This window comes from Coloeus monedula, assembly GCF_965178545.1.
Source record: "Coloeus monedula genome assembly, contig: HAP1_SCAFFOLD_67, whole genome shotgun sequence".
Lineage (NCBI taxonomy): Eukaryota > Metazoa > Chordata > Aves > Passeriformes > Corvidae > Coloeus > Coloeus monedula.
In genome coordinates this window covers 619,227-634,693 of record NW_028120824.1, presented here as the reverse complement: position 1 = coordinate 634,693, position 15,467 = coordinate 619,227, and the positions used below count along the sequence as shown (strand labels likewise).

The 15,467-nt window shown below is 56.2% G+C and overlaps 1 pseudogene across 1 annotated transcript in view; it reads left to right on the top strand.

Annotated features, from left to right (window-relative positions):
- The window catches only part of LOC309585541 (epidermal growth factor receptor kinase substrate 8-like protein 2), a 76,346-nt pseudogene that overhangs the window by 27,109 nt on the left and 33,770 nt on the right, over positions 1-15,467 (top strand). The gene's annotated exons all lie outside the window — the stretch shown is intronic.

Here is a 15,467-nt window from a genome sequence, read left to right as displayed (position 1 = left end):
GAGCATTCCCTGGTGCCAGGCGCTTCCTCACACGCAGGGAAAAGGTGGAAACCCAACGCTTTTCCCAAAAGCCCAAAATATTCCCCAATGTGGCAGCCGGGAGCTGAGGGAACGGGCACCTTCCCCTTCTGTCTGGGTGCCTGTGGCAGCTCCGAGGTGTTGCTCGGGGATTTGCAGTGTTGGGATCCTGCAGGGCCAGGGAAGTGCTTTGGGCCCCTTCATCCGTGCAGGGAAAAGCAGATATTCCATTAACCCCTTAGAGACCATTGCAGGAGCTTCCTGGGAGAACTGGGAATGGGGATCCGTAGGGGGATTGACTCCCAATTAATGCTGTCAGAAACCCTTCAGCCACCCCAAACCACCCCAAACCTTCCACAAACAAACCTGGAGGAGAACCCAGGGCCTCCTTGTGCCCTGGCCGTGTCACACCCTGGCAGTGCCACTCTGTGCTTCCCCTTCTTTGGGCCAGAATTGTTCCCAGAATGATAAACCCGGAGGGAAGTGTTTCCACCTGGGAAAGTGAGGCTGTTCCCACACCACCCTCCTATTTATTTCATGAGGAATTTTGAAATTTTGGTTTTCTGCTCCAGCCAGGGACAGAAGAAAGTTTGGGCAGCAAAAAAAATCTGAAGTTGAATCAGATCTTAAGCCTGGATTTAAAATGGATCACATTAAAAGAACCCAAAAAATCCAGAAAAGAATGAAAGAATTCGTAATTCTCTTTCTGATCTCCCTCTGCTGCATCCCTGTCCTCCCATCCACTCTTCCCATCTCCAATTATAGATCCCTCCAGGCAGAGCCCTGCCAGTGTTTCTGTCAGGGAAGTGCCAAGCCCATCCACAATGCTTTACAAATAATCACAGGGAACACAGATTTTGTGAAATATTGAAGCTTTTGCTGTTAAAAAAAATGAAGTCTCTCTGCCATATCAGCCACGATGAAATGTCAGTGTGCCACCCTTCCCCAAGTAACATCCTTCCCTCTGTCACTCTCGCTCTGGCACATGGCAGGCCGGGATCATCTCCTCCTTCCCACAGGGAAGGAGTTGGGTTTAAATTCGAGACACAAACTTGGACAAAATTGAATGTCTGAGGTGTGTAAGAATAAGGGAAAATCGTCTCAGATCTTCTTCAGCTGCCTTTGTTTCCTGCCCTGTAACTCTTCACTCCCTGAAATGACTCAGAACTTCTGTCCCTGTTCCCTGGGAGCAGAGCCTGCCCCCCCCCCCCCCCCCCCCCAGCTGCCCCCTCCTGTCAGGGAATTCCAGAGAGAGAAAAGGTCTCTCTGGAGCCTCCTTTTCTCCAGGCTGAGCCCCTGGGAGAGCAGGGATTGAGCAGGTGTGGGGGCTGAGGTGCTCCAGCTTTAAGGTCTCACTCTGAGAGCACTCTGAGTTTGTTTCCAGGCTGGAAATGGTGCCTGGAATTTTGGGTGGCCAACGGGGATCTCGAGGATTTGAGGTGGCAGCTGGGAGAGAAACCTGCTGCCCAAATGGTACTGGAGGTTATTTCCCTCTCTCTGGAATCTCTGTCAATTAAGAGCCCAGCCTTCTCCGGGGCTGCAGTTGCATTATTTGCTTTCACCTCCGATCTGCCCGAGGTGGAGTGAACTCCTCTGGAGCTGGCAAACGCCAACAGATCCCATCTCCACAGGGTTAAGGGATGGAATTGTGTTTCTCTTAACCTCTTTTGACCGGGAAGTTGGGATTTTCCCCCTCTGCCTGATCCCTGTTTCTCCTTTCTCGAGTCTTGAGTTGTTTTGGGGAGCAGAAGGTTCAGGGCTGTGCCCCTGAAGCAGCTCTGGCTGTGTGAACACAGCAACTTTCTGCAAGTTAAATCTGCTGCTATTTCTGTATTTGAAAAGGAGCTGAAATGCCAGTGGTGATGTAATGTTCATTTACATTTAGGGTCTGTTTCTATTTATTTTTGCTCCTATTAACTTCATCTTGATTCCAACAGTTTGGGGTTTGTTTTTTTTTTACCCGCTGAGGCTCTCTTTGCTGTGAACAGCTCGTTTTTTACTTCAAGCCTGCCAGATTTCCTGCCTTATCGAGTCCATGAATGAAGAAGAATGACAGGTAGAAGGGGAAATGGATGTCTCCTCCCCAAGGGAAGGCTCCTGAATTGGATAGGAGCCGTTTCTCTAGGAACTGCTGCCTCTGGTTGCCGCTGGAATGGCTCTGGAAGGAGCTTGGAGGGGATCATTCACCTCGGCTTTGTCCCGGGTGTGCAGAGCTGGGGAGATGCTTTCGGGCTGAGAGATTTCCTGTGCCATCTTCCATGAACATGAAGAGAGGTGGATTAAAAGTGCCTGCAGAGCTCTGATGTGCAGCCTGTGGCTCCCTGCTCCCACTGCTGCTCCGCTCAAGGAGTTTCTCAGCCCCAGAGCAGGAGAAAAAGGCAGAAAATCATGGAATCCTGGGGTTGTTGAGGCTGGCAAAGGCCTCTAGCATCATCAAGTCCAAACATCAACCACCACCATGGTCACACCAACCCATGACCTCAAGTGCCATGTATTTATCCATACATATTTATCCCTACATATTTATCCCTATATTTATCCATATGTTTATCCATGTATTTACCCATGTATTTATTCCTATATTTACCTATGAATTTACCCAGGTATTTTATGAACACTCAAGTGCCATATCCATGTATTTTATGAGCACTTCCAGGGTTGGTGACTCCACCACTGCCCTGGGCAGCTGTTCCAGCGCTGGACAACCCTTCCCATGCTGGGCCAGGAGATGGATTCTGGAAATGCAGACTCTGAGGAGCTGGGGATTAAGGCAGCATTGGATTCCTTTATTCTCCCAGAAGGATAAAGGAGATTTATCCCCAGACAAACCAGAGCTGATCACACTGAGGTCATTAGTGGGATTTCTTCCTTACTCCCACAAATACCCACTGGGGTGACAGAGTTCCCTACAAGGGCGGTGTTGGAAGGAGCTGCTGGAATGTTTTGCTGTTTATTGGGATCCACAGGATGTTTGGTGTCTCTCAGAGCTGTTCCAGGCTCTCCACAGACCCAAACGCTCCTCACACTTCTCCTCAGAGTAGAGAGGTTTCCCAGAGTGCTGGTTTTTAATTTCAGATGCTGGGATAACGACACGGCTTCAGGAGGCAGGAGACTCATTGTGCTGTGCCTCAGTCCAGGCAGGGACAACCCCCAGCTAATAAAAACCTCTTTAAAGCACAAAAAGTCCCATTAAACTGATATTATAAAGGCTGCAAATTGAAGCAGGCCTCAATCAGAAAGCAGCAGAATTTAATTCCCCCCCTTGCCCATTTGCATGATGATCTCCTTCCTAATTGCCCATCTACGCTTTTCCCACAGAAGTGCTGTCCCGAGGTTGGAGATGGTTCCAGCTTTATGGAGCTTTGATCTTTATCTGGTTTTACTTTTTACAGGGCACAGAACCCGAGAGTGGCAGCTGCTTTCCTCTTGTTCCTCCTGTGGCAGTGAACTGCTCTTCCCAAGGACGGCTGCAGGAATTCTCAGGCAGCAGAACGTATGGAATGCCAGGCACGCTACAGAATTCCAGTGGGAGCAGCAGGAACTTCTGTTCTTTACTGGCAGGGCTGTGCCATGAAGGGGAGCTCGGTGATATTGGTCAGCTCAGGGAATGAGCCTGGCTCATGGTAAGGAAATTCACTGTGCAGTTACTTCGGGCCCTTCTCCTCCTTCTCCTCCTTCTCCTCCTTCTCCTTCTCCTTCTCCTTCTCCTCCTCCTCCTCCTCCTCCTCCTTCTCCTCCTTCTCCTCCTCCTTCTCCTCCTCCTTCTCCTCCTCCTTCTCCTCCTCCTTCTCCTCCTCCTTCTCCTCCTCCTTCTCCTCCTCCTTCTCCTCCTCCTTCTCCTCCTTCTCCTCCTTCTCCTTCTCCCTCTCTTCCCAACACCAGTTCCAGACCTCAGTATAATCCATGTTCCCACAGCCTGACCTTGCAGTTTTCCCAGTTTAGCAGCCCCAGCCACACTTGCAGCCTCTCTGTCTGGACTTTGTCTTGCTGAAATCTCCCTTTGTTGATCCTTTGCTGCCTCACCTTTTATCCAGCAATAACGTGCAGTGGGTGGAAGCTTCTCAGAATTCCCTCCCTGTTCCACTGGAAACATTCCCAAGTGGAAGCAGCTGCACTGCCCATCAGCACTTGCCTGCTTTTAGGGGTGGTTGAGGCATGAAGGATGCAACAAATGGAGTTGGCTCCAAGGGGATGAAATGCTCCCCCTGAGGCTGCTCAGAGAGCTGGAGCTGAGGAATCCGGGTGGGAATCACTCCAAGAAAAAGGAAGGAAAAGAGAGCAGAGGAACAGGGATGCAATTCCAACCTCTCCAAGGACTGGGATGGGCACATTCACCATCACCATTTAATCTAGACACGATTTCTTCTTTGCCTCTGGCTGCCAGGAGCAGGATGAGCAGTTTAATGAGTTTAAATAGTGAATAGTTTAATTAGCTGGAAGAGACTGGATCAATAGCTGCTTAAACAAACAACTGGATCCCTGTTTCCAAGCTTGGATGTAGTTTTGGAAGGTTCCTGGCAGTTTGGCAGGGATTAGTGATGCTGAGAATGTGCTTTTTTGTGGGTTTGGGGCTTTTACTCCTGTTCACGTGGCTGCTCTTTTTCTTGTTGAGTGGAAAACAGGAGGGAAAGAGCAACGATGGAAGGAATTCCACTCTTGCTGCTTGAAGGGATGGATCAGGAAGGGAACAGGCTGCAGGGAATTTGGAGTGCAAACTGAGATCTCTCCGATATTTTTGGCTCAGTCAGTCCATCAGTGCTTGGTGGCTGTTTAGGCCACGTGCAAGGTGAATGATGGTGCACGTGGCAGAGCTGCTGGTGGCTCCTTCCCCTGCCCGGCTGTCAGTCACCCTGCAGGGTGCTGGAGCAGCGTGCCAGAGGCCGTGGATCCTATGGATCCCATGGATCCCAGGGGCGTGATCAGGAGCCTGGGCCTGCTGGCCACTCCTTGCTCTCTCTTACCCTGATTTTTCAGCTCTGCAGCGAATCCAGCTTGAGTTTTTCAACCCCCTAGAAAACCCAGGGACCTTTCATGTCTGTTCTCAGATCTGGGATTTAAATCCAGCCCTTATCAAAGCACCCCGTGACCAGGCAGGCCCTGAATCCCAGCAGGGATCTGACAAAGAGGGACCTGACATCCTAAAGAAACCCTTTGAAATCCTGCTGGGATTGATTTGTATCCATAATGGAGCCCCGAGCTCTCTGCCAGGGAGAGATGAAGCTGCTCCTTTGCTTTATTATCCTCAGGCCCTTCCCAGCTTTGAGGGAAATTCAGTCCCTCTTCAAGCCCCAAAATCATGGAAAAGCTCCTTTGTATCCTCTCCACAGCCCCTACGTGGATTAATCAACTTTTTATTTGATATGGTGTCATTCTCCTTTTTTTTTCCATAGCTAAAACTCCACGGTGAGCAATCAGAGCAGAAATAGGAAATGCAGGAGTCTTGGATTCCACAGTGGGATTAACTTCCCTTTTCTGCTCTCTTTCAGGACAGGAAAAACCACTGAACTCGCCCCATCTTTGGGACCAAGAGCTTTGGTGCTGGAGTAGGCAAAGCCAGCTAGGGCCCCCCTTGTCCTGCCCATGGTGTGGGTCAGGGACAGGCTCCTCTTCTCCTCTGTGCTGGGATGAACTGCCTAGGGAATGCTATTACTGACAGCCCGGTCCTAGCCCCGGCTACTGGAAATGGGCGGAGGTGAAGAGGCAAGTGCCAGAGTTGCTTGGGGATGATGGAATTGTGGTGTTTGGCTGTGCCCAGAGGGGCAGGTTGGGCATTTCTGTGTGTCTGAGGACCGGTTTGGGTGCTGGGGAGCCCGGGGAGCCGAGCTCTCAGTGCATTCCCAGCTCTCCCAGGGGTGGGAGCTGGTGCAGGGCTGGGTGACAGCCTCTGGTCGGGCTCGGGGCAGGCCCTGGCCCCGGCACAGACACGCTGGGGTGGTTTGGGGCCGCTTGGGGAGCAATGGGAAGAAAATGAGGGATGGTGCTGGGCGGAGCGATCGGCCTGTGCTCGTGTCAGCGCAGCCGTGCAGGGCACTGGGATCTGGGTAAAACACCGGCTCTCCTGGTGTTCAGGGATGCAAGGTCTGAGGGACCGGATTTACTTGGGGTTTTCCAGGACAGCAGGAAGAAGAGGAAATGTGGTGCCAGAGGTGCGTCCCATCAGGTTGCAGTTCCCTCTTTCCCATTTCCATTTCCTCCTCAGTGCAGGTGTCCCCTGCAGCCCATGAGCACGGGGCCGGTGACAACTCCCTGTCTGTAGAGGGATTCCTTATGGAACAAGGGCAGATGACACTTGTGTGAGGCTTACGACTGTTAGAATTAGACCGGGATGGGTTTAAGGAAAACTAGAATCGTGTGTTAATCTTACTGGTCAATGAACAAATGGAATCCACACTTCTATAAGAAAAAATAGAGTGTATGGAGCATATAGAAGAAGCTGTTTTTGCCTGCTGCTGCTGCTTGGCTGTATCATGTAACCCCATTCGAACTCTGCCTTCAAGACAGCTGTGAGACCGTGAAATAAAGAACTCAGCAGAACAGCAGCCTCCTCTGCTCTTTCACCCTGGTCCGAGAAGGAGGGGTACCCTGTCAAAGGCTCAACACTTGCCTTTGTGACTTTGTTTCTAAATTTCTACCTTTCTAATTTTGTTTGTTTCTAATTTTTTTGTTTGTTTGTTTCTAACTTTGTTTGTTTTCAACTTTCTCCCTTTAGAAATTTGTTTGTTTCTTGTATTTTACCTCTTTGTTTGTTTCTAAATTTCTGCCGTTGTAACTTTGTTTCTAACTTTCTACTTGTAAAGTTTCATTTGTTTTTAACTTTTTACCATTCCTCCCAGGGAGGGATGTGTGCAGAATACTAAAACGTGTTAAGTTCTTCATTTTTACATCTATAGGCAAATGCTACTGATGTAGATGTAAATTCATTTTGAAATGAGCCAGCCCTCTCTCTCTACTCTGTCGCATACAGCAATATAAGAAGCTGGGAATAGAGATCAGCAGGTTTTGAGAATAACGAGCCGGCGTTTTTCTGTAGGAAGGAAAGCAGCAAGCGCCTGGCCCCAGGAGCCGAGACGCTCGGGCTGCAGGAGCTGCAGAGCGCCCGGAGCCGGCTTTTCCCTGTGCTCTGTGCCTGCCCCCGGGCTGAGCTGGGCGGCGCTGCTGCCGCCCGGTGCCGGCTGAGCCGAGAGGGCGGCGGCCTCGGTGGCTGCCGAGCGTGGCAAGGAGCGGGAGCGAGCGGGGCGGTGTCTGTCAGCGGAGGGGAGGGTCCCGGGAGCGGCCCCGGTGCGGCCCCGGTGCGCGGGGCGGGCCCGGCCCGGGAGAGAGGGGCGGGGCCCCGAGCGATGGAGCCGCCCCCGTGCCGGGCAGGGCGGGCCCCGGGGCCGGGCGGGGCCGGGGCTCTGGGGCGGGGCCGAGCGGGGCCGGGCGGGGCCGGGGGCGGCTTCAGGGGCGGGGCCGGGCCCGGCTCAGGTGCGCGGGGCGGGGTCCGCACAGGTGCGCGGGGTCCCAGGGCGGCTGCGCAGGGCGGGGCCGAGGTGATTTAAGCCCCCGAAATCGCCCCTGCCGCCATTTGCTCCCTCAGAGCTCGGGGAGGCTGCGGCCGGGCCGGGCTCCCCCGGCGTGGCCCGGGAGAGGCCCCCGCTCCCCCTCTTTCTTCCCCGTCTTTCTTCCCCCTGTTTCTCCTGCCCTTATCCTCCTCCTTCTTCCCCCGCTTATCACCTCTTTCCTACCCCCCCCAGTTTCTTTCTCTCTCCCCCACACCCTCCCTGTCTCTCCCAGCCCCCTGCCTGCCCTCTCCCCAGCGCCCCCCCACCCTCTCTCCCTGCTCCCCTGTGCATCCCCGACCCCCCCCGCCTCCTTTCTCCCCCACCCCTCCTTTCTCCCCTCTCCGTACCCCGCTCCCCAACCCGACTCCCCTCTCTTCCTCCTCCTCTGACCATCATCCCTCCCCCTCACCCGACCTTTCCCTTCCCCCCTCGTTCTCCCCAACCCACCCCGACTCCTCTCCCTACCCCATCTCATCCCTCCCCGTTCCCTCTTTCCCCCGCAGCCGCGGGGCTCGGGGCGCCGGAGAATAAAGCCCAGAGGGCCGGAGCCCGGCGCCCCTGCCCTCGCTGGAGCCTCGCACGGGGGACCCGCTCGGCGGGTCCCCCGTGCAGTACAAAAACAGCGCCGGGGCTCCGGCTTTCCACACATCACACTGGGGATCCCCTCCTCAGGAGGGGTTCCCGGGGGGGGTGGTGGGTTTCGGGGAGGGTGGTGGGTTGGGGTGGGCCCCCTCCTCAGGAGGGGTTCCCGGGGGGGTGGTGGGTTTCGGGGAGGGGGGTGGGTTGGGGTTGGGGTGGGCCCCCTCCTTAGGAGGGGGTCCCGGGGGGGTGGGTGGGATGGGCCCCCTCCGGAGGAGGGGGTCCCGGGAGGGGGTCTGGGTGGGCCCCCTCCGGAGGAGGGGGTCCGGGGGAGGGGGGTGGGGCGGAGGGGGGACTTTCCCCCCCTCCAGTCCCCGCCCCCTCTCCCGGACCCCCTCCTCCGGACGGGGCTCACCCCGGCCCCCTCCCGGGACCCCCTCCTCCGGACCGGGGCCCCGGGGGGAGGGTGGGGGGGTCCGGGCGGGAGGGGCTGTTGGTTTGGCCTGTGGTCTCTATGTCTGTTCATGCCACAGAGTGACGTGACCCCGCTCTGCTTCCCCCCCCCCCCCCACCCCGAGGCCCCGGTCCGGAGGAGGGGGTCCCGGGGAGGGGGCTGGGGTGAGCCCCGTCCGGAGGAGGGGGTCCGGGAGAGGGGGCGGGGACTGGAGGGGGGGAAAGTCCCCCCTCCGCCCCACCCCCCTCCCGGGACCCCCTCCTCCGGAGGGGGCCCATCCCACCCACCCCCCCGGGACCCCCTCCTAAGGAGGGGGCCCACCCCAACCCACCACCCTCCCCGAAACCCACCACCCCCTCGGGAACCCCTCCTGAGGAGGGGATCCCCAGTGTGATGTGTGGAAAGCCGGAGCCCCGGCGCTGTTGTTGTACTGCACGGGGGACCCGCCGAGCGGGCCCGGCCCGTGTGGGGCTCCAGCGAGGGCAGGGGCGCCGGGCTCCGGCCCTCTGGGCTTTATTCTCCGGCGCCCCGTGCCCCGCGGCTGCGGGGGAAAGACGGGACAGAGGATGGGAATAAGGGAGCAGAGGGGGTCAAAGAAGGAGCGCAGGTGGGGGGTTCGGGGTGTGCAGGGAGAGGTGGGATAGGGGGACAGGAAAGGAGGCGGGGGGAAGACGAGGACGGAGCACAAGTGGGGGGTCAAGGTGCAGAGGGGAAACGAGGGAAGAGGAACAGGGGGAGGTGGAGGGGGAAGGAAAGGTGGGAGACGGAGGGGGAGGATTGAGGGCAGGTGGGGGGAACTGGGAGGGGAAGGGGAGCAGGGTGAGGGGGCAGGGGGGACCCGGGATGGGGGCGAAGGAACGGTGGAGAAGGGGAGAGAGGGTGGAGGGGTAGGGCAGGGTTGGGGTGTGTAGGGGGACAGGGAGGGGGGATGGGGGGGACCGGGCCGGGGGGGGAGGGAGGGGAGGGCTAGGGGGGAGAGGGGGGGGGGGTGGGGGGGGGGGGTGTAGGGGGTGGGGGAGGGGAGGCAGAGGGGGGAGAACGGAGAAGGGTTAGAAGAAGACAAACAAACACAAATATAAAGGAAAAGAACTACAGAGACATAGAAATATGGAAATACAGAGATCTAGAGCCCGGTCCGGCCACAACCGTTCCCACCGAGCGCCGAGGGAGCAAATGGCGGCGGCGCCGATTCCCGAGGCTTAAATCCCCTCGGCCCCGCCCCGCGCAGCCGCTCTGGGGCCCCGCGCACCTGTGCGGACCCCGCCCTTCACACCTGTGCCGGGCCCGCCCCGCCCCGCCCGCGTCCGTAAATGCCGGCGGATCCGCGCCCGCTCCGCTTTGTGTGGTGGATGCTCATCCTGCTCCTCCCGGGCTGTGGCGGGACCGTCGTTCGGAGCGCTGTGCGGAGCCCGGCACCGGGGGCTGCTCCCGGCGCTGCGCCGAGCCCGAGGCGCTGAGGTGGGAACGGGACCCGGGCCCTGGGATTCGGGGCTGGGTCCTGTCGGTGTCTGCTGGGGGTCCCGGGCCGAGCCGCTTGTCTCTCGGCGGGCGGGGTGCGGCTGCCGGGCTCGGAGAACTGAGGTGGGATGGGGGATGGCATTAGGCATCGGGATCGCCGCGGCTGGCAAGTGCCGCTCCGGGATTGGCGCTGGCGCCGAGCCCGGCGCTGCCGCTCCGGCTGCGGCCAGCGCGGGGCTGGGCTCCCGCCGGAGCTCCGGCTACGCTCCCGCTGCGGCCGCGGGGAGCCGGGGCCGTGCCGGTGCCGGGCCCGCCGGGAGGGCGGCGCTTCCCCGCAGCAGGCGCTGGATCGCGCCTGGAAGCGGGCGGGCCGCGGGGACCGCCCGTGCCCGCCCCGGCACCCCCCGAGGCCGCCGCTCCCTCAGCGCCGCCCGCCCTGTGGGGCGCCCCCTGGCGCAACCGGAGCGCCGGCGCTCCCGGCCCGGCCCCGCCCGCAGCCCCCGCGGGGACGCGGAGCTCCCCCAGCCCCGGCACTGCCGAGGCCGCCGCACCCCCTGCGCACGGCAGCGCCCGCCTCCCCCTGCCCCGGGCCGCTCCCCCGGGGCCTCCCGCCCGCCGCGGCCCCGCCCAACCAGCGCGCCTGCAGCGGGACGAGCCGCTCCCCCGGCCCGGCCGCTGGCGCCGAGGCCGCTGCTGCCGCTCCTGCTCTGACTGCGCCCGCTGCGGGACCGGGGCCTCGCCGGGGCTCGCTGCTGCTTGAGCCGCTCATCCCACAACTGCCGCTTGAGACCTGATGCTCTCCTTCCTCCCCCCCGCTTTCTCTGCGGCTTGCACGCTCCACTGCAAAAACCTCTGGCTTTAAAAGGCCAGGGAAAAATGTTTCTTCTTTATTTCCAGAGCACAGGAGATCCTGAGTGGCAATGGCTACACAAGGACCACCAAGTCGAACCCTTATGTGAATGGCTCCTCTGGCCACTGAACCCACACCTGGGCACTCTCAGCACCCTGCTCCAGCCAAGCCAATCTCAGCTCCTGGCAATGTCCTGCCTGGGATAGGAATGCCAAGTGCCAGCAAGATCATTCCTATGCAAATATAACTCCTTCTTTTATGCTAATGCTGCTTGCCACACCAGCCCCTGTAATTGCCATAGGGCAGAGCTCCATGGCCAGCACCTGATCATGCAACAACACAGGTGAGCAGTTGTGTGACAGCACTGAACTCTTCCCATAACCCTGATTTCCTGCCCTTTCCAGGATTTACCCAACAGCTGTAAAGGTGCTTGTTCCATGGCCCTTTCCAGGGAGAAATGAGCAAGGCAAGTCCTGAGGGTTCACTTGGTCCACGGCCAAAGCTCTTCTGGAGAGGGTCAGGGCTGCTCCTGCCTGCAGAGGGGCCTTTCCCACAGGTGAGTGTTCACAGCCCAAAATCCCAGGGGCTGCTGAGGCCGGGCCAGCTTTTGTGGCCCAGAGCTGCACAGAGCTCTCAGCAACTCCTGCTCACTGCCAGGAGTGTTCCTTGGTGCTCCTTCCGTGTGTCCCAGCTGGCAGGGAATGGGGGGAAGGAGAAGGCCAGGAGGCCCAGGAAGGGAAGCAGCAGCTCTTGTGCTTTGGATTTGCAGAGAGGAGCTGTGCCTGCAGTGTCCTGCCCGTGGCACGCAGTGTGCCAAACACACATCCCCGGAACGGGCACTGGGCTGCCCGGGCAGCGCTGGGATGGACATGGATAAAGGGCTGCCCGCGGCCCCTCGGCCAGGGGCTGCTCTGAACAGGCACCCAGAGATGCTTCAGCCCCGACAGACCCCACTGACACCCCAAAAATGCCCCAAGGAACAGCTGGCACTGGGCAATGTCAGAATGGGCTGTTTGCAGAGGGGCTCAGACAGCAATTCCCAGTGCTGACCTCCCACACACCTGCCAGCTATGTTCCAGCCACCCAAAATGCCTTCCCTTCCAGCCTGAGGCCATCATCCCTCAGCAGTGTTAAGGCCAAGGCAAGCTTCCCCCACAGCAATGAAATGCCAAGCAATGCCCTCAGAGATGCCTTCAAATGAAAGGTCAGAGTCAGAGAAATCTCTTTGGATTGAGTTGGGAGTTTTTGGGGAGCCAGCTGGAACTGCACAACTGATGGAAAGCTTTCCCAGGTGGCTCCCACTGCAGGTGCCCTGAAGGCAGGGATGTGCATCCCTTTCCTGAGGGAAAAGAACTTGCAGAGGCCACTCCTGAGGCTCTGGAATGAAATCAACTCCTGCAGGGAGAGAAGTCCTCCCGTGGGCACAGGGGCTGCCTCAGCACAGGCTGGGAGCGTGTCCAGCCAGCGCCTGTTCCTGCTTTCAAATATCACCTGGAGCCCCAGCTCGGGGGGTGCAGGCAACTGAATTCCAGGGAACTCTGTCAGGTGCCCCCAGGGACATTGGGGGGGGGGGCTGGGGGATGAGGGTTACAAACAGCAAATTCTATGGAACATGAAGCTGTCCTTGCCCTGACCCTGCTGAGCTTCCCTGGAAGCTCTGCTGGGTCCTGCCACAGCTGGTGTTAAATAGGCAGTTCTGCATGGGAATATCCATGCTCCAGGAGGCGCTGGGAGGCTATGCCAGTGGCAATTCAGCAGGGAATTCAGGGCTTTGGGTAGAATTCATCTGAACTAGCAAAGCCAACCCCCAAATCTGCGCACCACCCAGGGAACAATCTTTGTGCTGCCCTGGCAGCCAAAGCCCCTGGGCTGGGAAATGTCAGCAGGCAAATGGATGGAATGATCTAAATGCCAGCATCCCCCAAAGGGACAATGCCATCACCTCCCTTTGCTCCCCAAGTGTCCACTGTGTTCCCCACAGGTGCCCTGGGGATGCCAGGGAGGTGCCTTTGCCCACAGTGCCTTTCTCCTGCCCCTCTCCAGCCTGAGGCCTCTTCTCCCTTCCCTGCCAGCTGATGCCAAGGAAGGAAGACACAGTGAGTGCTGAGTTGACCTCCAAATAGTCCTTCCCTCACCTTGAGATGACCTGAGATTTTACCCCCAAAATGTCCCCATCTGCCTCCTTCTGAGTTCCTCATTTTTTACAAGGAAGCATTCTTTCTCTGCTCTGGAGATTACCACAAGATTTGCCCCCAAAACTTTCCCCACCTGTCCACTACCTCTTTCCTCATTTCCACCTCAATCTTTTCATTCTTTGCCCTACAGATGCTTTCAATTTTTACCCCTCTGAACTTCCCTACCTGTCCATAAGTGATTACCTCAGTTTACCCCATCAAGTGCATTCTCTCTGCTACAGATCACCTCAGATTTTACCTCCAACATTTTCTGTACATCTCCACCACTGACTGAGTACTTTATTTTTACCTCCAAATACTCATTTTCTACCATGGAGATTCCCTCAAGTTTTACCTGCCAGATTTACCCACCTGTCCACAGCAATTCCCTCAGTTTACCTCAGGATGCTCCTGCTCTCTCCTAGAGATGACCTCACATTTTACCCCCTCAGTTTTCCCTACCTGCCCAGTTCTGATCACCTCATTTTTACCTCAAAACATGAGTTCTTTCTTCTACAGATGAACTCAGATTTTATTACCAAAATGTCTATTTTGTCCCCTGTACACTGACTAGATTTTAAAACCCAAACCACGCAGGTTATGTCTGTCTTACCCCCAAAATATTCATTCTGTCCCCTACAAATTAGGTCAGATTTTTTCTCAAAACCACTTATGGTTCCTACATAATTACCTCAGGGTTTGCCCCCCACATTCTACCTCATCTTGACTACTGATCACCTCATTGCTTCCTCAATATGTTCATTCTTTGCCCTACAGATCTTCCCAAGTTTTACACCCCAAATTTCCTTGCCTAGCCCCAGTGATTGCCTCAGTTCATGTCAGTGGTCACACTCTCCCTAGAGATTACCTCAAGTTTAACCCCCAAAATTTTCCTGAACTGTCCACAACTTATTACCTCATTTTTACCAAAAAAGATTCATTCTCAACCTTTAGATCATTTCAAGTTTGACCCCCCAAAATTCCCCTACCTGTCCACTACTGACTCCCTCATTCTTCCTTCAATATTTATTTCCTTTCTACCATGTAGCTTCTATCAAGATTTACCCCCAAAGTTTTCCATCTGTCTACTACTGCTTACCTCATTTTTACCTCAAAATGTTCTTTCTACAGCTTATTTAATATTATTTTTACACAAGTTTCCCTATCTGCCCACAACTGATTCCCTCATGTTACCTCAGTGTGTTCATGCTCTCCCCTAGAGATTAGCTCAGATTTAGCCCCCAAATTTTCCCCACATGCTCAGTATTCATCACCTCCTTTTTCCCTCCAAGTGTTCATTCTCTGCTCTTGAGACTTTGTCAAGTTTGGCCTCCAAAATTTTCCTTCTTTGTCTATTACTGAGTACCTCATTTTTGCTCCAAAATATTCATTCTGTCCCCTACAGATTACATCAAGTTTTACCCCCCAGTTTTTCCTTCCTGTACAATATTAACTCTTTTCTGCCCCAAAAATGTGCATTCTTTCCCCTAAACATCACCTCAGCTTTTCCCTCAAAAATGCCACCTTGCTCTGCTTGACATCACCTCCCATTTTCCTACACAAACAATTCTTGTGTCCCCTCTCAGTCACCCCAGGTTTTCAGCTGAAAATGTCTCCTCTGTCCCCTCAAAGTCATCCCAGGTTTTCCCAGTGAGGAGCTGCAAGGAATTCAGGCAGGGCCAATGACACCAGGGAACAGCTGTAAATTCAGAGGCAGAGAGAGAAGATTACCAGGAAAGGGGAAAGGTTCAGAAAACATTTCTGCAATTAATTAATAATTATTTCCAGTTCCCCACTGAGAAGAACACAACCTCACAGCTGTTAAGGCCTGACAGTTCCCTGCAGGGAGAGCTCAGCCCATGTGCCCAGAGGCAATCCCAGCATCTGCAAGAAAGAAAGAAGCAGCAAAAGGTGATTGCTTCTCTTTCAAAGTTATTTCAAGTGCTCACACCCAAACCCACCTTTGCTCTTGATTCTGGCCAGGTGCATGGTGAGCAGTGGGCACAGGTCATGTCATCCATGCTGGTGTGAGTGATGCTTTCTGGGGGAAAGCAGCTGATCTCCAAAGTTCCCTTCCTGCCCCGTGCCTGATCTGCACAGGAGAAAACCTCTTCCAGGAAGGGACTGTGCTCCCTCTAATGCCATTTGCCCAGTCTGTTCCATGGGGATATTGCCAGCCTGGGGCAGCAGAGGCACACGCAGCTCTCAGCACTCTCTGCTCCAAGCACAGCTCTGGGCTCCTTTGCACACTGCCTCTGCCATGGGGTTTTCTCCAGGAGAAGCCAAGGAATTGCTCCTGGAAGGGTGCAGATTAAGTTATCCCAAAGGGAAGCAAAGAGTAAGTACTCCAGGAAGAGCCCTTGGGATCTGCTGGGCTGAGGTGGGAAGGGGAC